This window comes from Petromyzon marinus, chromosome 12, assembly GCF_048934315.1.
Source record: "Petromyzon marinus isolate PM22_M1 ecotype Great Lakes invasive population chromosome 12, UKy_Petmar_22M1.pri1.0, whole genome shotgun sequence".
NCBI classification, from domain to species: domain Eukaryota; kingdom Metazoa; phylum Chordata; class Hyperoartia; order Petromyzontiformes; family Petromyzontidae; genus Petromyzon; species Petromyzon marinus.
The window spans coordinates 14,308,978-14,335,390 of record NC_133678.1 but is presented as its reverse complement, the minus strand read 5'-3'; the positions used below and the strand labels follow the sequence as shown (position 1 = coordinate 14,335,390).

Sequence of the window (26,413 nt, the reverse complement as noted above, 5' to 3'; positions counted from 1 at the left end):
GTGGCAGGCGAGAATTCTACCACTGAACCACCGATGCCTCATGTGGCTGGGGTGATTCTACGTGAGATGCATGAATACTAATCTTCTTTCAGTCGCGTGCAAGTGAGACTTCTCTGTGAACATTCGGCTCCTAACTTTCCCATTTTTCATTAATATCAGAAGATGATGATGGAGTTAATTGATTATATGCAAGTTATTGGGATGTTGTTAAAAATATTTCTTCACCTGTTATAAAGATTGCGTAGAACGGCTTTCCACAAGATAAATTATTCGACACCACTCGTCTCCAATACAAGTTATTGAACTTCGTTGATAAAATAACTGCGACCTGATTTTCGCTGCTGAAAGTGACCTCACCGTGTTTGTTGCTGCAAGTATACAAGGAAAAGTATCGGATGCGATGAATATTCTTTATTCACATGGAAACTCATTTTCTTGAAACCACTACACGTGCATTTTAATCGTTTATGATGTTGCTTCTCTGGATAAAAGTGCATTGGCCAGGAATCCATCCCAGCGCTCCCACGTGGCAGTCCAGAGTTCTACCATTGAATGATCTCTAACACATACCACTCGAATGTTTAAAGTGAGATGCATAAACACTATTCTTTTTTCCATCGTGCAAATTTGCGTTTTCTCTGTGTGTATTTAGAACCTGACTTTTTACTTTTTTCATCACGAGCTGCAGATGATGGTGGGTTTTTTGCTCGATTCGCTACAAATTGACAGTCTATTGTTGTTTATTTGGATAAAAGTGCATCGGCCGGGAATCGAACCCGGGCCTCCCGCGTGGCAGGCGAGAATTCTACCACTGAACCACCGATGCCTCATGTGTGTGGAGTGATTCTACGTGAGATGCATGCATACTAATCTCTTTCAGTCGCGTGCAAGTGAGACTTCTCTGTGAACATTCGGCTCCTAACTTTCCCATTTTTCATGAATATCAGAAGATGATGATGGAGTTAATTGATTATATGCAAGTTATTGGGATGTTGTTAAAACTATTTCTTCACCTGTTATAAAGATTACGTAGAACGTTTTTCCGCAAGATAAATTATTCGACACCACTCGTCTCCAATACTAGTTATTGAAATTCGTTGACAAAATAACTGCGACCTGATTTTCGCTGCTGAAAGTGACCTCACCGTGTTTGTTGCTGCAAGTATACAAGGAAAAGTATCGGATGCGATGAATATTCTTTATTCACATGGAAATTCATTTTCTTGAAACCACTACACGTGCATTTTAATCGTTTATGATGTTGCTTCTCTGGATAAAAGTGCATTGGCCAGGAAGCCATCCCAGCGCTCCCACGTGGCAGTCCAGAATTCTACCACTGAATGATCTCTACCACATACCACTCGAATGTTTAAAGTGAGATGCATGAATGGTATTATTTTTTCCATCGTGCAAAATTGCGTTTTCTCTGTGTTGAGAACCTGACTTTTTACTTTTTTCATGTGACCAAAACGTTAGCTGGTGCATATGCATATGCAGTGGCTCAGAACCAAGTGAATCAGGGCCGGCGCTAGGGGCGTGCTGGGCTGTGCACTGCACCACCAAATGTCCTTTTTGGCTCATCCAGGTTTACTATTATTTGTGACATAGTGGCGCACACAACCGCTCGGTAGTCCCCAAAATCCCAGAGGAGCTGGAGCTAGGCCTCCAAGTGAACGATTATTTATTTTGCTGATTATTTGAGTACTTTATACTGTTGGCACAGCACTCTGCATTTGTTATGCAGGTACAAACTATCACGCTTTCTGTTGGACAAGCGTGGAAGTGTTTCCTTTGCAAACAATCAATGAGGTAGACCTGATCTATATTTCGTAACCCAGAACCTGTGGTTGAAATTTTACATTCCAATTATAGGGGCCAGTTTTGCATAAAAGGACTACTCTTGACTTCCAACAAAGTAGGACTTCTTTTTATCAGCCATGGAGGAATTTTGGGCTGAGTTTGCACCTGATCAAGATGGGAATGTGTACCTGATTGTGAGCAGAGTGCCACCTAGCAGGAAAAGCAAATGCACCAAGTTCAGCAAAAATCTGAGACGGATGCACAGATGGCAATGAGAAAATGTGAATTAAACGTGGAGAGCAGAAGGGAATAGAAATGTTTTTCGTCAATTGCAAAGGCCGACCAGACTTTATTTGGCAGACTATTCCAGATGATATGAATATTCATGTGAATTTGAATAAATATGAAAGCTATTTATGGTGATTTGCACACACTGATACTGTTGAATAGCATATTTTGTGCGTGTTAACTTTCCCATGTGGAATACACTGTAGATTTTGGAAGTGTAACAGTCTATTGTTGTTTATTTGGATAAAAGTGCATCGGCTGGGTATCGCACCGGGCCTCCCGTGTGGCAGGCGAGAATTCTACCACTGAACCACCAATGCCTCATGTGGCTGGAGTGATTCTACGTGAGATGCATGAATACTAATCTTCTTTCAGTCGCGTGGAGGTGAGACTTCTCTGTGAACATTCGGCTCCTAACTTTCCCATTTTTCATTAATATCAGAAGATGATGATGGAGTTAATTGATTATATGCAAGTTATTGGGATGTTGTTAAAAATATTTCTTCACCTGTTATAAAGATTGCGTAGAACGGCTTTCCACAAGATAAATTATTCGACACCACTCGTCTCCAATACAAGTTATTGAACTTCGTTGATAAAATAACTGCGACCTGATTTTCGCTGCTGAAAGTGACCTCACCGTGTTTATTGCTGCAAGTATACAAGGAAAAGTATCGGATGCGATGAATATTCTTTATTCACATGGAAACTCATTTTCTTAAAACCACTACACGTGCATTTTAATCGTTTATGATGTTGCTTCTCTGGATAAAAGTGCATTGGCCAGGAATCCATCCCAGCGCTCCCACGTGGCAGTCCAGAATTCTACCATTGAATGATCTCTACCACATACCACTCGAATGTTTACAGTGAGATGCATAAACACTATTCTTTTTTCCATCGTGCAAATTTGCGTTTTCTCTGTGTGTATTTAGAACCTGACTTTTTACTTTTTTCATCACGAGCTGCAGATGATGGTGGGTTTTTTGCTCGATTCGCTACAAATTTACAGTCTATTGTTGTTTATTTGGATAAAAGTGCATCGGCCGGGAATCGAACCCGGGCCTCCCGCGTGGCAGGCGAGAATTCTACCACTGAACCACCGATGCCTCATGTTATTGTAGTGATTCTACGTGAGATGCATGCATACTAATCTTCTTTCAGTCGCATGCAAATGAGACTTCTCCGTGTACATTCGGCTCCTGACTTTCCCATTTTTAATTTATGATGTTGCTTATCTGGATAAAAGTACATTTGCCAGGAATCCATCTCAGCGCTCCCACGTGGCAGTCCAGAATTCTACCACTGATTCACCTCTACCACATACAACTCGAATGTTTAAAGCGAGATGCATGAATGGTATTATTTTTTCCATCGTGCAAAATTGCGTTTTCTCTGTGTTTTTAGAACCTGACTTTTTACTTTTTTCATGTGGCCAAAACGTTAGCTGGTGCATATGCATATGCAGTGGCTCAGAACCAAGTGAATCAGGGCCGGCGCTAGGGGCGTGCTGGGCTGTGCCCTGCACCACCAAATGTCCTTTTTGGCTCATCCAGGTTTACTATTATTTGTGACATAGTGGCGCACACAACCGCTCGGTAGTCCCCAAAATCCCAGAGGAGCTGGAGCTAGGCCTCCAAGTGAACGATTATTTATTTTGCTGATTATTTGAGTACTTTATACTGTTGGAACAGCACTCTGCATTTTGTTATGCAGATACAAACTAACACGCTTTCTGTTGGACAAGCGTAGAAGTGTTTCCTTTTCAAACAATCAATGAGGCAGACCTGATATATATATATTTGGTAACCCAGAACCTGTGGTTGAAATTTTACATTCCAATTATAGGGGCCAGTTTTGCATAAAATGACTCCTCTTGACTTCCAACAAAGTAGGACTTCTTTTTATCAGCGATGGAGGAATTTTGGGCTGAGTTTACACCTGATCAAGATGGGAATGTGTACCTGATTGGGAGCAGAGTGCCACCTAGCAGGAAAAGCAAATGCGCCAAGTTCATTAAAAATCTGAGACGGAAGCACAGATGGCAATGAGAAAATGTGAATTAAACGTGGAGAGCAGAAGGGAATAGAAATGTTTTTCGTCAATTGCAAAGGCCGACCAGACTTTATTTGGCAGACTATTCCAGATGATATGAATATTCATGTGAATTTGAATAAATATGAAAGCTATTTATGGTGATTTGCACACCCTGATACTGTTGAATAGCATTTTTTGTTCGTGTTAACTTTCCTCTGTGGAATACACTGTAGATGTTGGAAGTGTAACAGTCTATTGTTGTTTATTTGGATAAAAGTGCATCGGCCGGGAATCGAACCCGGGCCTCCCGCGTGGCAGGCGAGAATTCTACCACTGAACCACCGATGCCTCATGTGTGTGGAGTGATTCTACGTGAGATGCATGCATACTAATCTTCTTTCAGTCGCGTGCAAGTGAGACTTCTCTGTGAACATTCGGCTCCTAACTTTCCCATTTTTCATGAATATCAGAAGATGATGATGGAGTTAATTGATTATATGCAAGTTATTGGGATGTTGTTAAAACTATTTCTTCACCTGTTATAAAGATTACGTAGAACGGTTTTCCGCAAGATAAATTATTCGACACCACTCGTCTCCAATACTAGTTATTGAACTTCGTTGATAAAATAACTGCGACCTGATTTTCGCTGCTGAAAGTGACCTCACCGTGTTTGTTGCTGCAAGTATACAAGGAAAAGAATCGGATGCGATGAATATTCTTTATTCACATGGAAACTCATTTTCTTGAAACCACTACACGTGCATTTTAATCGTTTATGATGTTGCTTCTCTGGATAAAAGTGCATTGGCCAGGAAGCCATCCCAGCGCTCCCACGTGGCAGTCCAGAATTCTACCACTGAATGATCTCTACCACATACCACTGGAATGTTTAAAGTAAGATGCATAAACACTATTCTTTTTTCCATCGTGCAAATTTGCGTTTTCTCTGTGTGTATTTAGAACCTGACTTTTTACTTTTTTCATCACGAGCTGCAGATGATGGTGGGTTTTTTGCTCGATTCGCTACAAATTTACAGTCTATTGTTGTTTATTTGGATAAAAGTGCATCGGCCGGGAATCGAACCCGGGCCTCCCGCGTGGCAGGCGAGAATTCTACCACTGAACCACCGATGCCTCATGTTATTGTAGTGATTCTACGTGAGATGCATGCATACTAATCTACTTTCCGTCGCATGCAAATGAGACTTCTCCGTGTACATTCGGCTCCTGACTTTCCCATTTTTAATTTATGATGTTGCTTATCTGGATAAAAGTGCATTTGCCAGGAATCCATCTCAGCGCTCCCACGTGGCAGTCCAGAATTCTACCACTGATTCACCTCTACCACATACCACTCGAATGTTTAAAGCGAGATGCATGAATGGTATTATTTTTTCCATCGTGCAAAATTGCGTTTTCTCTGTGTTTTTAGAACCTGACTTTTTACTTTTTTCATGTGGCCAAAACGTTAGCTGGTGCATATGCATATGCAGTGGCTCAGAACCAAGTGAATCAGGGCCGGCGCTAGGGGCGTACTGGGCTGTGCCCTGCACCACCAAATGTCCTTTTTGGCTCATCCAGGTTTACTATTATTTGTGACATAGTGGCGCACACAACCGCTCGGTAGTCCCCAAAATCCCAGAGGAGCTGGAGCTAGGCATGCAAGTGAACGATTATTTATTTTGCTGATTATTTGAGTACTTTATACTGTTGGAACAGCACTCTGCATTTTGTTATGCAGATACAAACTAACACGCTTTCTGTTGGACAAGCGTAGAAGTGTTTCCTTTTCAAACAAACAATGACGCAGAACTGATATATATTTGGTAACCCAGAACCTGTGGTTGAAATTTTACATTCCAATTATAATGGCCAGTTTTGCATAAAAGGACTCCTCTTGACTTCCAACAAAGTAGGACTTCTTTTTATCAGCCGTGGAGGAATTTTGGGCTGAGTTTACACCTGATCAAGATGGGAATGTGTACCTGATTGTGAGCAGAGTGCCACCTAGCAGGAAAAGCAAATGCGCCAAGTTCAGCAAAAATCTGAGACGGAAGCACAGATGGCAATGAGAAAATGTGAATTAAACGTGGAGAGCCGAAGGGAATAGAAATGTTTTAGTCAATTGCCAAGGCCGACCAGACTTTATTTGGCAGACTATTCCAGATGATATGAATATTCATGTAAATTTGAATAAATATGCAAGCTATTTATGGTGATTTGCACACCCTGATACTGTTGAATAGCATTTTTTGTGCGTGTTAACTTTCCTCTGTGGAATACACTGTAGATGTTGGAAGTGTAACAGTCTATTGTTGTTTATTTGGATAAAAGTGCATCGGCCGGGAATCGAACCCGGGCCTCCCGCGTGGCAGGCGAGAATTCTACCACTGAACCACCGATGCCTCATGTGTGTGGAGTGATTCTACGTGAGATGCATGCATACTAATCTTCTTTCAGTCGCGTGCAAGTGAGACTTCTCTGTGAACATTCGGCTCCTAACTTTCCCATTTTTCATGAATATCAGAAGATGATGATGGAGTTAATTGATTATATGCAAGTTATTGGGATGTTGTTAAAACGATTTTTTCACCTGTTATAAAGATTACGTAGAACGGTTTTCCGCAAGATAAATTATTCGACACCAATCGTCTCCAATACTAGTTATTGAACTTCGTTGATAAAATAACTGCGACCTGATTTTCGCTGCTGAAAGTGACCTCACCGTGTTTGTTGCTGCAAGTATACAAGGAAAAGTATCGGATGCGATGAATATTCTTTATTCACATGGAAACTCATTTTCTTGAAACCACTACACGTGCATTTTAATCGTTTATGATGTTGCTTCTCTGGATAAAAGTGCATTGGCCAGGAAGCCATCCCAGCGCTCCCACGTGGCAGTCCAGAATTCTACCACTGAATGATCTCTACCACATACCACTCGAATGTTTAAAGTGAGATGCATGAATGGTATTATTTTTTCCATCGTGCAAAATTGCGTTTTCTCTGTGTTTAGAACCTGACTTTTTACTTTTTTCATGTGACCAAAACGTTAGCTGGTGCATATGCATATGCAGTGGCTCAGAACCAAGTGAATCAGGGCCGGCGCTAGGGGCGTGCTGGGCTGTGCACTGCACCACCAAATGTCCTTTTTGGTTCATCCAGGTTTACTATTATTTGTGACATAGTGGCGCACACAACAGCTCGGTAGTCCCCAAAATCCAAGAGGAGCTGGAGCTAGGCCTCCAAGTGAACGATTATTTATTTTGCTGATTATTTGAGTACTTTATACTGTTGGCACAGCACTCTGCATTTGTTATGCAGGTACAAACTATCACGCTTTCTGTTGGACAAGCGTGGAAGTGTTTCCTTTGCAAACAATCAATGAGGTAGACCTGATCTATATTTCGTAACCCAGAACCTGTGGTTGAAATTTTACATTCCAATTATAGGGGCCAGTTTTGCATAAAAGGACTACTCTTGACTTCCAACAAAGTAGGACTTCTTTTTATCAGCCATGGAGGAATTTTGGGCTGAGTTTGCACCTGATCAAGATGGGAATGTGTACCTGATTGTGAGCAGAGTGCCACCTAGCAGGAAAAGCAAATGCGCCAAGTTCAGCAAAAATCTGAGACGGATGCACAGATGGCAATGAGAAAATGTGAATTAAACGTGGAGAGCAGAAGGGAATAGAAATGTTTTAGTCAATTGCCAAGGCCGACCAGACTTTATTTGGCAGACTATTCCAGATGATATGAATATTCATGTTAATTTGAATAAATATGAAAGCTATTAATGGTGATTTGCACACACTGATACTGTTGAATAGCATATTTTGTGCGTGTTAACTTTCCTATATGGAATACACTCTAGATTTTAAAAGTGTAACAGTCTATTGTTGTTTATTTGGATATAAGTGCATCGGCCAGGAATCGAACCCGGGCCTCCCGCGTGGCAGGCGAGAATTCTACCACTGAACCACCGATGCCTCATGTGTGTGGAGTGATTCTACGTGAGATGCATGCATACTAATCTTCTTTCAGTCGCGTGCAAGTGAGACTTCTCTGTGAACATTCGGCTCCTAACTTTCCCATTTTTCATGAATATCAGAAGATGATGATGGAGTTAATTAATTATATGCAAGTTATTGGGATGTTGTTAAAACTATTTCTTCACCTGTTATAAAGATTACGTAGAACGGTTTTCCGCAAGAAAAATTATTCGACACCACTCGTCTCCAATACTAGTTATTGAAATTCGTTGGTAAAATAACTGCGACCTGATTTTTGCTGCTGAAAGTGACCTCACCGTGTTTGTTGCTGCAAGTATACAAGGAAAAGTATCGGATGCGATGAATATTCTTTATTCACATGGAAACTCATTTTCTTGAAACCACTACACGTGCATTTGAATCGTTTATGATGTTGCTTCTCTGGATAAAAGTGCATTGGCCAGGAATCCATCCCAGCGCTCCCACGTGGCAGTCCAGAGTTCTACCATTGAATGATCTCTAACACATACCACTCGAATGTTTAAAGTGAGATGCATGAATGGTATTATTTTTTCCATCGTGCATAATTGCGTTTTCTCTGTGTATTTAGAACCTGACTTTTTACTTTTTTCATGTGGCCAAAACGTTAGCTGATGCATATGCATATGCAGTTGGCTCAGAACCCAGTGAATCAGGGCCGGCGCTAGGGGCGTGTTGGGCTGTACCCTGCACCACCAAATGTCCTTTTTGGCTCATCCAGGTTTACTATTATTTGTGACATAGTGGCGCACACAACCGCTCGGTAGTCCCCAAAATCCCAGAGGAGCTGGAGCTAGGCATGCAAGTGAACGATTATTTATTTTGCTGATTATTTGAGTACTTTATACTGCTGGCACAGCACTCTGCATTTGTTATGCAGGTACATACTAACACGCTTTCTGTTGGACAAGCGGAGAAGTGTTTCCTTTTCAAACAAACAATGACGCAGAACTGATATATATTTGGTAACCCAGAACCTGTGGTTGAAATTTTACATTCCAATTATAATGGCCAGTTTTGCATAAAAGGACTCCTCTTGACTTCCAACAAAGTAGGACTTATTTTTTATCAGCCGTGGAGGAATTTTGGGCTGAGTTTACACCTGATCAAGATGGGAATGTGTACCTGATTGTGAGCAGAGTGCCACCTAGCAGGAAAAGCAAATGCGCCAAGTTCAGCAAAAATCTGAGACGGAAGCACAGATGGCAATGAGAAAATGTGAATTAAACGTGGAGAGCCGAATGGAATAGAAATGTTTTAGTCAATTGCCAAGGCCGACCAGACTTTATTTGGCAGACTATTCCAGATGATATGAATATTCATGTGAATTTGAATAAATATGAAAGCTATTTATGGTGATTTGCACACCCTGATACTGTTGAATAGCATTTTTTGTGCGTGTTAACTTTCATCTGTGGAATACACTGTAGATGTTGGAAGTGTAACAGTCTATTGTTGTTTATTTGGATAAAAGTGCATCGGCCGGGAATCGAACCCGGGCCTCCCGCGTGGCAGGCGAAAATTCTACCACTGAACCACCGATGCCTCATGTGTGTGGAGTGATTCTACGTGAGATGCATGCATACTAATCTTCTTTCAGTCGCGTGCAAGTGAGACTTCTCTGTGAACATTCGGCTCCTAACTTTCCCATCATTCATAAATATCAGAAGATGATGATGGAGTTAATTGATTATATGCAAGTTATTGGGATGTTGTTAAAACTATTTCTTCACCTGTTATAAAGATTACGTAGAACGGTTTTCCGCAAGATAAATTATTCGACACCACTCGTCTCCAATACTAGTTATTGAAATTCGTTGACAAAATAACTGCGACCTGATTTTCGCTGCTGAAAGTGACCTCACCGTGTTTGTTGCTGCAAGTATACAAGGAAAAGTATCGGATGCGATGAATATTCTTTATTCACATGGAAACTCATTTTCTTGAAACCACTACACGTGCATTTTAATCGTTTATGATGTTGCTTCTCTGGATAAAAGTGCATTAGCCAGGAAGCCATCCCAGCGCTCCCACGTGGCAGTCCAGAATTCTACCAATGAATGATCTCTACCACATACCACTCGAATGTTTAAAGTGAGATGCATGAATGGTATTATTTTTTCCATCGTGCAAAATTGCGTTTTCTCTGTGTTTAGAACCTGACTTTTTACTTTTTTCATGTGACCAAAACGTTAGCTGGTGCATATGCATATGCAGTGGCTCAGAACCAAGTGAATCAGGGCCGGCGCTAGGGGCGTGCTGGGCTGTGCACTGCACCACCAAATGTCCTTTTTGGTTCATCCAGGTTTACTATTATTTGTGACATAGTGGCGCACACAACAGCTCGGTAGTCCCCAAAATCCAAGAGGAGCTGGAGCTAGGCCTCCAAGTGAACGATTATTTATTTTGCTGATTATTTGAGTACTTTATACTGTTGGCACAGCACTCTGCATTTGTTATGCAGGTACAAACTATCACGCTTTCTGTTGGACAAGCGTGGAAGTGTTTCCTTTGCAAACAATCAATGAGGTAGACCTGATCTATATTTCGTAACCCAGAACCTGTGGTTGAAATTTTACATTCCAATTATAGGGGCCAGTTTTGCATAAAAGGACTACTCTTGACTTCCAACAAAGTAGGACTTCTTTTTATCAGCCATGGAGGAATTTTGGGCTGAGTTTGCACCTGATCAAGATGGGAATGTGTACCTGATTGTGAGCAGAGTGCCACCTAGCAGGAAAAGCAAATGCGCCAAGTTCAGCAAAAATCTGAGACGGATGCACAGATGGCAATGAGAAAATGTGAATTAAACGTGGAGAGCAGAAGGGAATAGAAATGTTTTAGTCAATTGCCAAGGCCGACCAGACTTTATTTGGCAGACTATTCCAGATGATATGAATATTCATGTTAATTTGAATAAATATGAAAGCTATTAATGGTGATTTGCACACACTGATACTGTTGAATAGCATATTTTGTGCGTGTTAACTTTCCTATATGGAATACACTCTAGATTTTGGAAGTGTAACAGTCTATTGTTGTTTATTTGGATATAAGTGCATCGGCCAGGAATCGAACCCGGGCCTCCCGCGTGGCAGGCGAGAATTCTACCACTGAACCACCGATGCCTCATGTGTGTGGAGTGATTCTACGTGAGATGCATGCATACTAATCTTCTTTCAGTCGCGTGCAAGTGAGACTTCTCTGTGAACATTCGGCTCCTAACTTTCCCATTTTTCATGAATATCAGAAGATGATGATGGAGTTAATTAATTATATGCAAGTTATTGGGATGTTGTTAAAACTATTTCTTCACCTGTTATAAAGATTACGTAGAACGGTTTTCCGCAAGAAAAATTATTCGACACCACTCGTCTCCAATACTAGTTATTGAAATTCGTTGGTAAAATAACTGCGACCTGATTTTTGCTGCTGAAAGTGACCTCACCGTGTTTGTTGCTGCAAGTATACAAGGAAAAGTATCGGATGCGATGAATATTCTTTATTCACATGGAAACTCATTTTCTTGAAACCACTACACGTGCATTTGAATCGTTTATGATGTTGCTTCTCTGGATAAAAGTGCATTGGCCAGGAATCCATCCCAGCGCTCCCACGTGGCAGTCCAGAGTTCTACCATTGAATGATCTCTAACACATACCACTCGAATGTTTAAAGTGAGATGCATAAACACTATTCTTTTTTCCATCGTGCAAATTTGCGTTTTCTCTGTGTGTATTTAGAACCTGACTTTTTACTTTTTTCATCACGAGCTGCAGATGATGGTGGGTTTTTCGCTCGATTCGCTACAAATTTACAGTCTATTGTTGTTTATTTGGATAAAAGTGCATCGGCCGGGAATCGAACCCGGGCCTCCCGCGTGGCAGGCGAGAATTCTACCACTGAACCACCGATGCCTCATGTTATTGTAGTGATTCTACGTGAGATGCATGCATACTAATCTTCTTTCAGTCGCATGCAAATGAGACTTCTCCGTGTACATTCGGCTCCTGACTTTCCCATTTTTAATTTATGATGTTGCTTATCTGGATAAAAGTACATTTGCCAGGAATCCATCTCAGCGCTCCCACGTGGCAGTCCAGAATTCTACCACTGATTCACCTCCACCACATACCACTCGAATGTTTAAAGTGAGATGCATGAATGGTATTATTTTTTCCATCGTGCAAAATTGCGTTTTCTCTGTGTTTAGAACCTGACTTTTTACTTTTTTCATGTGACCAAAACGTTAGCTGGTGCATATGCATATGCAGTGGCTCAGAACCAAGTGAATCAGGGCCGGCGCTAGGGGCGTGCTGGGCTGTGCCCTGCACCACCAAATGTCCTTTTTGGCTCATCCAGGTTTACTATTATTTGTGACATAGTGGCGCACACAACCGCTCGGTAGTCCCCAAAATCCAAGAGGAGCTGGAGCTAGGCCTCCAAGTGAACGATTATTTATTTTGCTGATTATTTGAGTACTTTATACTGTTGGCACAGCACTCTGCATTTGTTATGCAGGTACAAACTATCACGCTTTCTGTTGGACAAGCGTGGAAGTGTTTCCTTTGCAAACAATCAATGAGGTAGACCTGATCTATATTTCGTAACCCAGAACCTGTGGTTGAAATTTTACATTCCAATTATAGGGGCCAGTTTTGCATAAAAGGACTACTCTTGACTTCCAACAAAGTAGGACTTCTTTTTATCAGCCATGGAGGAATTTTGGGCTGAGTTTGCACCTGATCAAGATGGGAATATGTACCTGATTGTGAGCAGAGTGCCACCTAGCAGGAAAAGCAAATGCACCAAGTTCAGCAAAAATCTGAGACGGATGCACAGATGGCAATGAGAAAATGTGAATTAAACGTGGAGAGCAGAAGGGAATAGAAATGTTTTAGTCAATTGCCAAGGCCGACCAGACTTTATTTGGCAGACTGTTCCAGATGATATGAATATTCATGTTAATTTGAATAAATATGAAAGCTATTAATGGTGATTTGCACACACTGATACTGTTGAATAACATATTTTGTGCGTGTTAACTTTCCTATGTGGAATACACTGTAGATTTTGGAAGTGTAACAGTCTATTGTTGTTTATTTGGATAAAAGTGCATCGGCTGGGTATCGCACCGGGCCTCCCGTGTGGCAGGCAAGAATTCTACCACTGAACCACCGATGCCTCATGTGGCTGGAGTGATTCTACGTGAGATGCATGAATACTAATCTTCTTTCAGTCGCGTGCAAGTGAGACTTCTCTGTGAACATTCGGCTCCTAACTTTCCCATTTTTCATTAATATCAGAAGATGATGATGGAGTTAATTGATTATATGCAAGTTATTGGGATGTTGTTAAAAATATTTCTTCACCTGTTATAAAGATTGCGTAGAACGGCTTTCCACAAGATAAATTATTCGACACCACTCGTCTCCAATACAAGTTATTGAACTTCGTTGATAAAATAACTGCGACCTGATTTTCGCTGCTGAAAGTGACCTCACCGTGTTTGTTGCTGCAAGTATACAAGGAAAAGTATCGGATGCGATGAATATTCTTTATTCACATGGAAACTCATTTTCTTGAAACCACTACACGTGCATTTTAATCGTTTATGATGTTGCTTCTCTGGATAAAAGTGCATTGGCCAGGAATCCATCCCAGAGCTCCCACGTGGCAGTCCAGAATTCTACCATTGAATGATCTCTACCACATACCACTCGAATGTTTAAAGTGAGATGCATAAACACTATTCTTTTTTCCATCGTGCAAATTTGCGTTTTCTCTGTGTGTATTTAGAACCTGACTTTTTACTTTTTTCATCACGAGCTGCAGATGATGGGGGGTTTTTTGCTCGATTCGCTACAAATTTACAGTCTATTGTTGTTTATTTGGATAAAAGTGCATCGGCCGGGAATCGAACCCGGGCCTCCCGCGTGGCAGGCGAGAATTCTACCACTGAACCACCGATGCCTCATGTGTGTGGAGTGATTCTACGTGAGATGCATGCATACTAATCTTCTTTCAGTCGCATGCAAATGAGACTTCTCCGTGTACATTCGGCTCCTGACTTTCCCATTTTTAATTTATGATGTTGCTTATCTGGATAAAAGTACATTTGCCAGGAATCCATCTCAGCGCTCCCACGTGGCAGTCCAGAATTCTACCACTGATTCACCTCTACCACATACAACTCGAATGTTTAAAGCGAGATGCATGAATGGTATTATTTTTTCCATCGTGCAAAATTGCGTTTTCTCTGTGTTTTTAGAACCTGACTTTTTACTTTTTTCATGTGGCCAAAACGTTAGCTGGTGCATATGCATATGCAGTGGCTCAGAACCAAGTGAATCAGGGCCGGCGCTAGGGGCGTGCTGGGCTGTGCACTGCACCACCAAATGTCCTTTTTGGCTCATCCAGGTTTACTATTATTTGTGACATAGTGGCGCACACAACCGCTCGGTAGTCCCCAAAATCCAAGAGGACCTGGAGCTAGGCCTCCAAGTGAACGATTATTTATTTTGCTGATTATTTGAGTACTTTATACTGTTGGCACAGCACTCTGCATTTGTTATGCAGGTACAAACTATCACGCTTTCTGTTGGACAAGCGTGGAAGTGTTTCCTTTGCAAACAATCAATGAGGTAGACCTGATCTATATTTCGTAACCCAGAACCTGTGGTTGAAATTTTACATTCCAATTATAGGGGCCAGTTTTGCATAAAAGGACTACTCTTGACTTCCAACAAAGTAGGACTTCTTTTTATCAGCCATGGAGGAATTTTGGGCTGAGTTTACACCTGATCAAGATGGGAATGTGTACCTGATTGGGAGCAGAGTGCCACCTAGCAGGAAAAGCAAATGCGCCAAGTTCAGCAAAAATCTGAGACGGAAGCACAGATGGCAATGAGAAAATGTGAATTAAACGTGGAGAGCAGAAGGGAATAGAAATGTTTTAGTCAATTGCCAAGGCCGACCAGACTTTATTTGGCAGACTATTCCAGATGATATGAATATTCATGTGAATTTGAATAAATATGAAAGCTATTTATGGGGATTTGCACACCCTGATACTGTTGAATAGCATTTTTTTTGCGTGTTAACTTTCCTCTGTGGAATACACTGTAGATGTTGGAAGTGTAACAGTCTATTGTTGTTTATTTGGATAAAAGTGCATCGGCCGGGAATCGAACCCGGGCCTCCCGCGTGGCAGGCGAGAATTCTACCACTGAACCACCGATGCCTCATGTGTGTGGAGTGATTCTACGTGAGATGCATGCATACTAATCTTCTTTCAGTCGCGTGCAAGTGAGACTTCTCTGTGAACATTCGGCTCCTAACTTTCCTATTTTTCATTAATATCAGAAGATGATGATGGAGTTAATTGATTATATGCAAGTTATTGGGATGTTGTTAAAAATATTTCTTCACCTGTTATAAAGATTGCGTAGAACGGCTTTCCACAAGATAAATTATTCGACACCACTCGTCTCCAATACAAGTTATTGAACTTCGTTGATAAAATAACTGCGACCTGATTTTCGCTGCTGAAAGTGACCTCACCGTGTTTGTTGCTGCAAGTATACAAGGAAAAGTATCGGATGCGATGAATATTCTTTATTCACATGGAAACTCATTTTCTTGAAACCACTACACGTGCATTTTAATCGTTTATGATGTTGCTTCTCTGGATAAAAGTGCATTGGCCAGGAATCCATCCCAGCGCTCCCACGTGGCAGTCCAGAATTCTACCATTGAATGATCTCTAACACATACCACTCGAATGTTTAAAGTGAGATGCATAAACACTATTCTTTTTTCCATCGTGCAAATTTGCGTTTTCCCTGTGTGTATTTAGAACCTGACTTTTTACTTTTTTCATCACGAGCTGCAGATGATGGTGGGTTTTTTGCTCGATTCGCTACAAATTTACAGTCTATTGTTGTTTATTTGGATAAAAGTGCATCGGCCGGGAATCGAACCCGGGCCTCCCGCGTGGCAGGCGAGAATTCTACCACTGAACCACCGATGCCTCATGTGTGTGGAGTGATTCTACGTGAGATGCATGCATACTAATCTTCTTTCAGTCGCGTGCAAGTGGGACTTCTCTGTGAACATTCGGCTCCTAACTTTCCCATTTTTCATTAATATCAGAAGATGATGATGGAGTTAATTGATTATATGCAAGTTATTGGGATGTTGTTAAAACTATTTCTTCACCTGTTATAAAGATTACGTAGAACGGTTTTCCGCAAGATAAATTATTCGACACCACTCGTCTCCAATACTAGTTATTGAAATTCGTTGATAAAATAACTGCGACCTGATTTTCGCTGCTGAAAGTGACCTCACCGTGTTTGTTGCTGCAAGTATACAAGGAAAAGTATCGGATGCGATGAATATTCTTTATTCACATGGAAACTCATTTTCTTGAAACCACTACACGTGCATTTTAATCGTTTATGATGTTGCTTCTCTGGATAAAAGTGTATTGGCCAGGAAGCCATCCCAGCGCTCCCACGTGGCAGTCCAGAATTCTACCACTGAATGATCTCTACCACATACCACTCGAATGTTTAAAGTGAGATGCATGAATGGTATTATTTTTTCCATCGTGCAAAATTGCGTTTTCTCTGTGTTTAGAACCTGACTTTTTACTTTTTTCATGTGACCAAAACGTTAGCTGGTGCATATGCATATGCAGTGGCTCAGAACCAAGTGAATCAGGGCCGGCGCTAGGGGCGTGCTGGGCTGTGCCCTGCACCACCAAATGTCCTTTTTGGCTCATCCAGGTTTACTATTATTTGTGACATTGTGGCGCACACAACAGCTCGGTAGTCCCCAAAATCCAAGAGGAGCTGGAGCTAGGCCTCCAAGTGAACGATTATTTATTTTGCTGATTATTTGAGTACTTTATACTGTTGGCACAGCACTCTGCATTTGTTATGCAGGTACAAACTATCACGCTTTCTGTTGGACAAGCGTGGAAGTGTTTCCTTTGCAAACAATCAATGAGGTAGACCTGATCTATATTTCGTAACCCAGAACCTGTGGTTGAAATTTTACATTCCAATTATAGGGGCCAGTTTTGCATAAAAGGACTACTCTTGACTTCCAACAAAGTAGGACTTCTTTTTATCAGCCATGGAGGAATTTTGGGCTGAGTTTGCACCTGATCAAGATGGGAATATGTACCTGATTGTGAGCAGAGTGCCACCTAGCAGGAAAAGCAAATGCACCAAGTTCAGCAAAAATCTGAGACGGATGCACAGATGGCAATGAGAAAATGTGAATTAAACGTGGAGAGCAGAAGGGAATAGAAATGTTTTAGTCAATTGCCAAGGCCGACCAGACTTTATTTGGCAGACTGTTCCAGATGATATGAATATTCATGTTAATTTGAATAAATATGAAAGCTATTAATGGTGATTTGCACACACTGATACTGTTGAATAGCATATTTTGTGCGTGTTAACTTTCCTATGTGGAATACACTGTAGATTTTGGAAGTGTAACAGTCTATTGTTGTTTATTTGGATAAAAGTGCATCGGCTGGGTATCGCACCGGGCCTCCCGTGTGGCAGGCGAGAATTCTACCACTGAACCATCGATGCCTCATGTGGCTGGAGTGATTCTACGTGAGATGCATGAATACTAATCTTCTTTCAGTCGCGTGCAAGTGAGACTTCTCTGTGAACATTCGGCTCCTAACTTTCCCATTTTTCATTAATATCAGAAGATGATGATGGAGTTAATTGATTATATGCAAGTTATTGGGATGTTGTTAAAAACATTTCTTCACCTGTTATAAAGATTGCGTAGAACGGCTTTCCACAAGATAAATTATTCGACACCACTCGTCTCCAATACAAGTCATTGAACTTCGTTGATAAAATAACTGCGACCTGATCTTCGCTGCTGAAAGTGACCTCACCGTGTTTGTTGCTGCAAGTATACAAGGAAAAGTATCGGATGCGATGAATATTCTTTATTCACATGGAAACTCATTTTCTTGAAACCACTACACGTGCATTTTAATCGTTTATGATGTTGCTTCTCTGGATAAAAGTGCATTGGCCAGGAATCCATCCCAGCGCTCCCACGTGGCAGTCCAGAATTCTACCATTGAATGATCTCTAACACATACCACTCGAATGTTTAAAGTGATATGCATAAACACTATTCTTTTTTCCATCGTGCAAATTTGCGTTTTCTCTGTGTGTATTTAGAACCTGACTTTTTACTTTTGTCATCACGAGCTGCAGATGATGGTGGGTTTTTTGCTCGATTCGCTACAAATTTACAGTCTATTGTTGTTTATTTGGATAAAGTGCATCGGCCGGGAATCGAACCCGCGCCTCCCGCGTGGCAGGCGAGAATTCTACCACTGAACCACCGATGCCTCATGTGTGTGGAGTGATTCTACGTGAGATGCATGCATACTAATCTTCTTTCAGTCGCGTGCAAGTGAGACTTCTCTGTGAACATTCGGCTCCTAACTTTCCTATTTTTCATGAATATCAGAAGATGAAGATGATGGAGTTAATTGATTATATGCAAGTTATTGGGATGTTGTTAAAACTATTTCTTCACCTGTTATAAAGATTACGTAGAACGGTTTTCCGCAAGATAAATTATTCGACACCACTCGTCTCCAATACTAGTTATTGAAATTCGTTGATAAAATAACTGCGACCTGATTTTCGCTGCTGAAAGTGACCTCACCGTGTTTGTTGCTGCAAGTATACAAGGAAAAGTATCGGATGCGATGAATATTCTTTATTCACATGGAAACTCATTTTCTTGAAACCACTACACGTGCATTTTAATCGTTTATGATGTCGCTTCTCTGGATAAAAGTGTATAGGCCAGGAAGCCATCCCAGCGCTACCACGTGGCAGTCCAGAATTATACCACTGAATGATCTCTACCACATACCACTCGAATGTTTAAAGTGAGATGCATGAATGGTATTATTTTTTCCATCGTGCAAAATTGCGTTTTCTCTGTGTTTAGAACCTGACTTTTTACTTTTTTCATGTGACCAAAACGTTAGCTGGTGCATATGCATATGCAGTGGCTCAGAACCAAGTGAATCAGGGCCGGCGCTAGGGGCGTGCTGGGCTGTGCCCTGCACCACCAAATGTCCTTTTTGGCTCATCCAGGTTTACTATTATTTGTGACATAGTGGCGCACACAACAGCTCGGTAGTCCCCAAAATCCAAGAGGAGCTGGAGCTAGGCCTCCAAGTGAACGATTATTTATTTTGCTGATTATTTGAGTACTTTATACTGTTGGCACAGCACTCTGCATTTGTTATGCAGGTACAAACTATCACGCTTTCTGTTGGACAAGCGTGGAAGTGTTTCCTTTGCAAACAATCAATGAGGTAGACCTGATCTATATTTCGTAACCCAGAACCTGTGGTTGAAATTTTACATTCCAATTATAGGGGCCAGTTTTGCATAAAAGGACTACTCTTGACTTCCAACAAAGTAGGACTTCTTTTTATCAGCCATGGAGGAATTTTGGGCTGAGTTTGCACCTGATCAAGATGGGAATATGTACCTGATTGTGAGCAGAGTGCCACCTAGCAGGAAAAGCAAATGCACCAAGTTCAGCAAAAATCTGAGACGGATGCACAGATGGCAATGAGAAAATGTGAATTAAACGTGGAGAGCAGAAGGGAATAGAAATGTTTTAGTCAATTGCCAAGGCCGACCAGACTTTATTTGGCAGACTGTTCCAGATGATATGAATATTCATGTTAATTTGAATAAATATGAAAGCTATTAATGGTGATTTGCACACACTGATACTGTTGAATAGCATATTTTGTGCGTGTTAACTTTCCTATGTGGAATACACTGTAGATTTTGGAAGTGTAACAGTCTATTGTTGTTTATTTGGATAAAAGTGCATCGGCTGGGTATCGCACCGGGCCTCCCGTGTGGCAGGCGAGAATTCTACCACTGAACCACCGATGCCTCATGTGGCTGGAGTGATTCTACGTGAGATGCATGAATACTAATCTTCTTTCAGTCGCGTGCAAGTGAGACTTCTCTGTGAACATTCGGCTCCTAACTTTCCCATTTTTCATTAATATCAGAAGATGATGATGGAGTTAATTGATTATATGCAAGTTATTGGGATGTTGTTAAAAATATTTCTTCACCTGTTATAAAGATTGCGTAGAACGGCTTTCCACAAGATAAATTATTCGACACCACTCGTCTCCAATACAAGTTATTGAACTTCGTTGATAAAATAACTGCGACCTGATTTTCGCTGCTGAAAGTGACCTCACCGTGTTTGTTGCTGCAAGTATACAAGGAAAAGTATCGGATGCGATGAATATTCTTTATTCACATGGAAACTCATTTTCTTGAAACCACTACACGTGCATTTTAATCGTTTATGATGTTGCTTCTCTGGATAAAAGTGCATTGGCCAGGAATCCATCCCAGCGCTCCCACGTGGCAGTCCAGAATTCTACCATTGAATGATCTCTAACACATACCACTCGAATGTTTAAAGTGATATGCATAAACACTATTCTTTTTTCCATCGTGCAAATTTGCGTTTTCTCTGTGTGTATTTAGAACCTGACTTTTTACTTTTTTCATCACGAGCTGCAGATGATGGTGGGTTTTTTGCTCGATTCGCTACAAATTTACAGTCTATTGTTGTTTATTTGGATAAAAGTGCATCGGCCGGGAATCGAACCCGGGCCTCCCGCGTGGCAGGCGAGAATTCTACCACTGAACCACCGATGCCTCATGTGTGTGGAGTGATTCTACGTGAGATGCATGCATACTAATCTTCTTTCAGTCGCGTGCAAGTGAGACTTCTCTGTGAACATTCGGCTCCTAACTTTCCTATTTTTCATGAATATCAGAAGATGATGATGATGGAGTAAATTGATTATATGCAAGTTATTGGGATGTTGTTAAAACTATTTCTTCACCTGTTATAAAGATTACGTAGAACGGTTTTCCGCAAGATAAATTATTCGACACCACTCGTCTCCAATACTAGTTATTGAAATTCGTTGATAAAATAACTGCGACCTGATTTTCGCTGCTGAAAGTGACCTCACCGTGTTTGTTGCTGCAAGTATACAAGGAAAAGTATCGGATGCGATGAATATTCTTTATTCACATGGAAACTCATTTTCTTGAAACCACTACACGTGCATTTTAATCGTTTATGATGTTGCTTCTCTGGATAAAAGTGTATTGGCCAGGAAGCCATCCCAGCGCTCCCACGTGGCAGTCCAGAATTCTACCACTGAATGATCTCTACCACATACCACTCGAATGTTTAAAGTGAGATGCATGAATGGTATTATTTTTTCCATCGTGCAAAATTGCGTTTTCTCTGTGTTTAGAACCTGACTTTTTACTTTTTTCATGTGACCAAAACGTTAGCTGGTGCATATGCATATGCAGTGGCTCAGAAACAAAGTGAATCAGGGCCGGCGCTAGGGGCGTGCTGGGCTGTGCCCTGCACCACCAAATGTCCTTTTTGGCTCATCCAGGTTTACTATTATTTGTGACATAGTGGCGCACACAACAGCTCGGTAGTCCCCAAAATCCAAGAGGAGCTGGAGCTAGGCCTCCAAGTGAACGATTATTTATTTTGCTGATTATTTGAGTACTTTATACTGTTGGCACAGCACTCTGCATTTGTTATGCAGGTACAAACTATCACGCTTTCTGTTGGACAAGCGTGGAAGTGTTTCCTTTGCAAACAATCAATGAGGTAGACCTGATCTATATTTCGTAACCCAGAACCTGTGGTTGAAATTTTACATTCCAATTATAGGGGCCAGTTTTGCATAAAAGGACTACTCTTGACTTCCAACAAAGTAGGACTTCTTTTTATCAGCCATGGAGGAATTTTGGGCTGAGTTTGCACCTGATCAAGATGGGAATATGTACCTGATTGTGAGCAGAGTGCCACCTAGCAGGAAAAGCAAATGCACCAAGTTCAGCAAAAATCTGAGACGGATGCACAGATGGCAATGAGAAAATGTGAATTAAACGTGGAGAGCAGAAGGGAATAGAAATGTTTTAGTCAATTGCCAAGGCCGACCAGACTTTATTTGGCAGACTGTTCCAGATGATATGAATATTCATGTTAATTTGAATAAATATGAAAGCTATTAATGGTGATTTGCACACACTGATACTGTTGAATAGCATATTTTGTGCGTGTTAACTTTCCTATGTGGAATACACTGTAGATTTTGGAAGTGTAACAGTCTATTGTTGTTTATTTGGATAAAAGTGCATCGGCTGGGTATCGCACCGGGCCTCCCGTGTGGCAGGCGAGAATTCTACCACTGAACCACCGATGCCTCATGTGGCTGGAGTGATTCTACGTGAGATGCATGAATACTAATCTTCTTTCAGTCGCGTGCAAGTGAGACTTCTCTGTGAACATTCGGCTCCTAACTTTCCCATTTTTCATTAATATCAGAAGATGATGATGGAGTTAATTGATTATATGCAAGTTATTAGGATGTTGTTAAAAATATTTCTTCACCTGTTATAAAGATTGCGTAGAACGGCTTTCCACAAGATAAATTATTCGACACCACTCATCTCCAATACAAGTTATTGAACTTCGTTGATAAAATAACTGCGACCTGATTTTCGCTGCTGAAAGTGACCTCACCGTGTTTGTTGCTGCAAGTATACAATATTCTTTATTCACATGGAAACTCATTTTCTTGAAACCACTACACGTGCATTTTAAGCGTTTATGATGTTGCTTCTCTGGATAAAAGTGCATTGGCCAGGAATCCATCCCAGCGCTCCCACGTGGCAGTCCAGAATTCTACCATTGAATGATCTCTAACACATACCACTCGAATGTTTAAAGTGAGATGCATAAACGCTATTCTTTTTTCCATCGTGCAAATTTGCGTTTTCTCTGTGTGTATTTAGAACCTGACTTTTTACTTTTTTCATCACGAGCTGCAGATGATGGTGGGTTTTTTGCTCGATTCGCTACAAATTTACAGTCTATTGTTGTTTATTTGGATAAAAGTGCATCGGCCGGGAATCGAACCCGGGCCTCCCGCGTGGCAGGCGAGAATTCTACCACTGAACCACCGATGCCTCATGATGTTGTAGTGATTCTACGTGAGATGCATGCATACTAATCTTCTTTCAGTCGCATGCAAATGAGACTTCTCCGTGTACATTCGGCTCCTGACTTTCCCATTTTTAATTTATGATGTTGCTTATCTGGATAAAAGTACATTTGCCAGGAATCCATCTCAGCGCTCCCACGTGGCAGTCCAGAATTCTACCACTGATTCACCTCTACCACATACCACTCGAATGTTTAAAGCGAGATGCATGAATGGTATTATTTTTTCCATCGTGCAAAATTGCGTTTTCTCTGTGTTTTTAGAACCTGACTTTTTACTTTTTTCATGTGGCCAAAACGTTAGCTGGTGCATATGCAGTGGCTCAGAACCAAGTGAATCAGGGCCGGCGCTAGGGGCGTGCTGGGCTGTGCCCTGCACCACCAAATGTCCTTTTTGGCTCATCCAGGTTTACTATTATTTGTGACATAGTAGCGCACACAACCGCTCGGTAGTCCCCAAAATCCCAGAGGAGCTGGAGCTAGGCATGCAAGTGAACGATTATTTATTTTGCTGATTATTTGAGTACTTTATACTGTTGGCACAGCACTCTGCATTTGTTATGCAGGTACAAACTAACACGCTTTCTGTTGGACAAGCGTAGAAGTGTTTCCTTTTCAAACAATCAATGAGGCAGACCTGATATATATTTTGTAACCCATAACCTGTGGTTGAAATTTTACATTCCAATTATAGGGGCCAGTATTGCATAAAAGGACTACTTTTGACTTCCAACAAAGTAGGACTTCTTTTTATCAGCCATGGAGGAATTTTGGACTGAGTTTACACCTGATCAAGATGGGAATGTGTACCTGATTGTGAGCAGAGTGCCACCTAGCAGGAAAAGCAAATACGCATAGTTCAGCAAAAATCTGAGACGGAAGCACAGACGGCAATGAGAAAATGTGAATTAAACGTGGTGAGCAGAAGGGAATAGAAATGTTTTTAGTCAATTGCCAAGGCCGACCAGACTTTATTTGGCAGACTATTCCAGATTATATTAATATTCATGTGAATTTGAATAAATATGAAAGCTATTTATGGTGATTTTCACACCCTGATACTGTTGAATAGCATATTTTGTGCGTGTTAACTTTCCTATGTGGAATACACTGTAGATGTTGGAAATGTAACAGTCTATTGTTGTTTATTTGGATAAAAGTGCATCGGCCGGGATTCGAACACGGGCCTACCGCGTGGCAGGCGAGAATTCTACCACTGAACCACCGATGCCTCATGTATTTGGAGTAATTCTACGTGAGATGCATGCATACTAATCTTCTTTCAGTCGCGTGCAAGTGAGACTTCTCTGTGTACATTCGGCTCCTGACTTTCCCATTTTTAATTTATGATGTTGCTTATCTGGATAAAAGTACATTTTCCAGGAATCCATCCCAGCGCTCCCACGTGGCAGTCCAGAATTCTACCTATGATTCACCTCTACCACATACCACTCGAATGTTAAAGTGAGATGCACGAATGGTATTATTTTTCCATCGTGCAAAATTGCGTTTTCTCTGTGTATTTAGAACCTGACTTTTTACTTTTTTCATGTGGCCAAAACGTTAGCTGGTGCATATGCATATGCAGTGGCTCAGAACCAAGTGAATCAGGGCCGGCGCTAGGGGCGTGCTGGGCTGTGCCCTGCACCACCAAATGTCCTTTTTGGCTCATCCAGGTTTACTATTATTTGTGACATAGTGGCGCACACAACCGCTCGGTAGTCCCCAAAATCCCAGAGGAGCTGGAGCTAGGCCTCCAAGTGAACGATTATTTATTTTGCTGATTATTTGAGTACTTTATACTGTTGGAACAGCACTCTGCATTTTGTTATGCAGATACAAACTAACACGCTTTCTGTTGGACAAGCGGAGAAGTGTTTCCTTTTCAAACAAACAATGACGCATACCTGATATATATATATTTGGTCACCCAGAACCTGTGGTTGAAATTTTACATTCCAATTATAGGGGCCAGTTTTGCATTAAAGGACTACTCTTTACTTCCAACAAAGTAGGACTTCTTTTTATCAGCCATGGAGGAATTTGGGGCTGAGTTTTCACCTGATCAAGATGGGAATGTGTACCTGCTTGTGAGCAGAGTGCCACCTAGCAGGAAAAGCAAATGCGCATAGTTCAGCAAAAATCTGAGACGGAAGCACAGATGGCAATGAGAAAATGTGAATTAAACGTGGTGAGCAGAAGGGAATAGAAATGTTTTTAGTCAATTGCCAAGGCCGACCAGACTTTATTTGGCAGACTATTCCAGATTATATTAATATTCATGTGAATTTGAATAAATATGAAAGCTATTTATGGTGATTTTCACACCCTGATACTGTTGAATAGCATATTTTGTGCGTGTTAACTTTCCTATGTAGAATACACTGTAGATGTTGGAAATGTAACAGTCTATTGTTGTTTATTTGGAAAAAAGTGCATCGGCCGGGACTCGAACCCGGGCCTACCGCGTGGCAGGCGAGAATTCTACCACTGAACCACCGATGCCTCATGTATTTGGAGTAATTCTACGTGAGATGCATGCATACTAATCTTCTTTCAGTCGCGTGCAAGTGAGACTTCTCTGTGTACATTCGGCTCCTGACTTTCCCATTTTTAATTTATGATGTTGCTTATCTGGATAAAAGTACATTTTCCAGGAATCCATCCCAGCGCTCCCACGTGGCAGTCCAGAATTCTACCTATGATTCACCTCTACCACATACCACTCGAATGTTAAAGTGAGATGCACGAATGGTATTATTTTTCCATCGTGCAAAATTGCGTTTTCTCTGTGTATTTAGAACCTGACTTTTTACTTTTTTCATGTGGCCAAAACGTTAGCTGGTGCATATGCATATGCAGTGGCTCAGAACCAAGTGAATCAGGGCCGGCGCTAGGGGCGTGCTGGGCTGTGCCCTGCACCACCAAATGTCCTTTTTGGCTCATCCAGGTTTACTATTATTTGTGACATAGTGGCGCACACAACCGCTCGGTAGTCCCCAAAATCCCAGAGGAGCTGGAGCTAGGCCTCCAAGTGAACGATTATTTATTTTGCTGATTATTTGAGTACTTTATACTGTTGGAACAGCACTC

At 41.3% G+C, this 26,413-nt stretch overlaps 17 non-coding genes across 17 annotated transcripts; all 17 read right to left on the bottom strand.

Annotated features, from left to right (window-relative positions):
* Positions 1–755: 755 nt before the first annotated feature.
* On the bottom strand, positions 756–826 carry TRNAG-GCC (transfer RNA glycine (anticodon GCC)). Its single transcript has one exon. It is a non-coding gene; the product is annotated as a tRNA-Gly (tRNA).
* Positions 827–3,126: 2,300 nt separating this feature from the next.
* Positions 3,127–3,197, bottom strand: TRNAG-GCC (transfer RNA glycine (anticodon GCC)). Its single transcript has one exon. It is a non-coding gene; the product is annotated as a tRNA-Gly (tRNA).
* A 1,205-nt stretch (positions 3,198–4,402) lies between these two features.
* TRNAG-GCC (transfer RNA glycine (anticodon GCC)) lies at positions 4,403–4,473 on the bottom strand. The gene has a single exon. It is a non-coding gene; the product is annotated as a tRNA-Gly (tRNA).
* A 718-nt stretch (positions 4,474–5,191) lies between these two features.
* TRNAG-GCC (transfer RNA glycine (anticodon GCC)) lies at positions 5,192–5,262 on the bottom strand. The gene has a single exon. It is a non-coding gene; the product is annotated as a tRNA-Gly (tRNA).
* A 1,200-nt stretch (positions 5,263–6,462) lies between these two features.
* Positions 6,463–6,533, bottom strand: TRNAG-GCC (transfer RNA glycine (anticodon GCC)). Its single transcript has one exon. It is a non-coding gene; the product is annotated as a tRNA-Gly (tRNA).
* Positions 6,534–8,045: 1,512 nt separating this feature from the next.
* TRNAG-GCC (transfer RNA glycine (anticodon GCC)) lies at positions 8,046–8,116 on the bottom strand. The gene has a single exon. It is a non-coding gene; the product is annotated as a tRNA-Gly (tRNA).
* A 1,516-nt stretch (positions 8,117–9,632) lies between these two features.
* Positions 9,633–9,703, bottom strand: TRNAG-GCC (transfer RNA glycine (anticodon GCC)). Its single transcript has one exon. It is a non-coding gene; the product is annotated as a tRNA-Gly (tRNA).
* Positions 9,704–11,215: 1,512 nt separating this feature from the next.
* TRNAG-GCC (transfer RNA glycine (anticodon GCC)) lies at positions 11,216–11,286 on the bottom strand. Its single transcript has one exon. It is a non-coding gene; the product is annotated as a tRNA-Gly (tRNA).
* A 718-nt stretch (positions 11,287–12,004) lies between these two features.
* On the bottom strand, positions 12,005–12,075 carry TRNAG-GCC (transfer RNA glycine (anticodon GCC)). The gene has a single exon. It is a non-coding gene; the product is annotated as a tRNA-Gly (tRNA).
* A 1,985-nt stretch (positions 12,076–14,060) lies between these two features.
* On the bottom strand, positions 14,061–14,131 carry TRNAG-GCC (transfer RNA glycine (anticodon GCC)). Its single transcript has one exon. It is a non-coding gene; the product is annotated as a tRNA-Gly (tRNA).
* Positions 14,132–15,330: 1,199 nt separating this feature from the next.
* TRNAG-GCC (transfer RNA glycine (anticodon GCC)) lies at positions 15,331–15,401 on the bottom strand. The gene has a single exon. It is a non-coding gene; the product is annotated as a tRNA-Gly (tRNA).
* Positions 15,402–16,119: 718 nt separating this feature from the next.
* TRNAG-GCC (transfer RNA glycine (anticodon GCC)) lies at positions 16,120–16,190 on the bottom strand. Its single transcript has one exon. It is a non-coding gene; the product is annotated as a tRNA-Gly (tRNA).
* Positions 16,191–18,489: 2,299 nt separating this feature from the next.
* Positions 18,490–18,560, bottom strand: TRNAG-GCC (transfer RNA glycine (anticodon GCC)). The gene has a single exon. It is a non-coding gene; the product is annotated as a tRNA-Gly (tRNA).
* A 2,303-nt stretch (positions 18,561–20,863) lies between these two features.
* Positions 20,864–20,934, bottom strand: TRNAG-GCC (transfer RNA glycine (anticodon GCC)). Its single transcript has one exon. It is a non-coding gene; the product is annotated as a tRNA-Gly (tRNA).
* Positions 20,935–23,215: 2,281 nt separating this feature from the next.
* On the bottom strand, positions 23,216–23,286 carry TRNAG-GCC (transfer RNA glycine (anticodon GCC)). The gene has a single exon. It is a non-coding gene; the product is annotated as a tRNA-Gly (tRNA).
* A 1,194-nt stretch (positions 23,287–24,480) lies between these two features.
* On the bottom strand, positions 24,481–24,551 carry TRNAG-GCC (transfer RNA glycine (anticodon GCC)). Its single transcript has one exon. It is a non-coding gene; the product is annotated as a tRNA-Gly (tRNA).
* A 1,203-nt stretch (positions 24,552–25,754) lies between these two features.
* Positions 25,755–25,825, bottom strand: TRNAG-GCC (transfer RNA glycine (anticodon GCC)). The gene has a single exon. It is a non-coding gene; the product is annotated as a tRNA-Gly (tRNA).
* Positions 25,826–26,413: the final 588 nt, after the last annotated feature.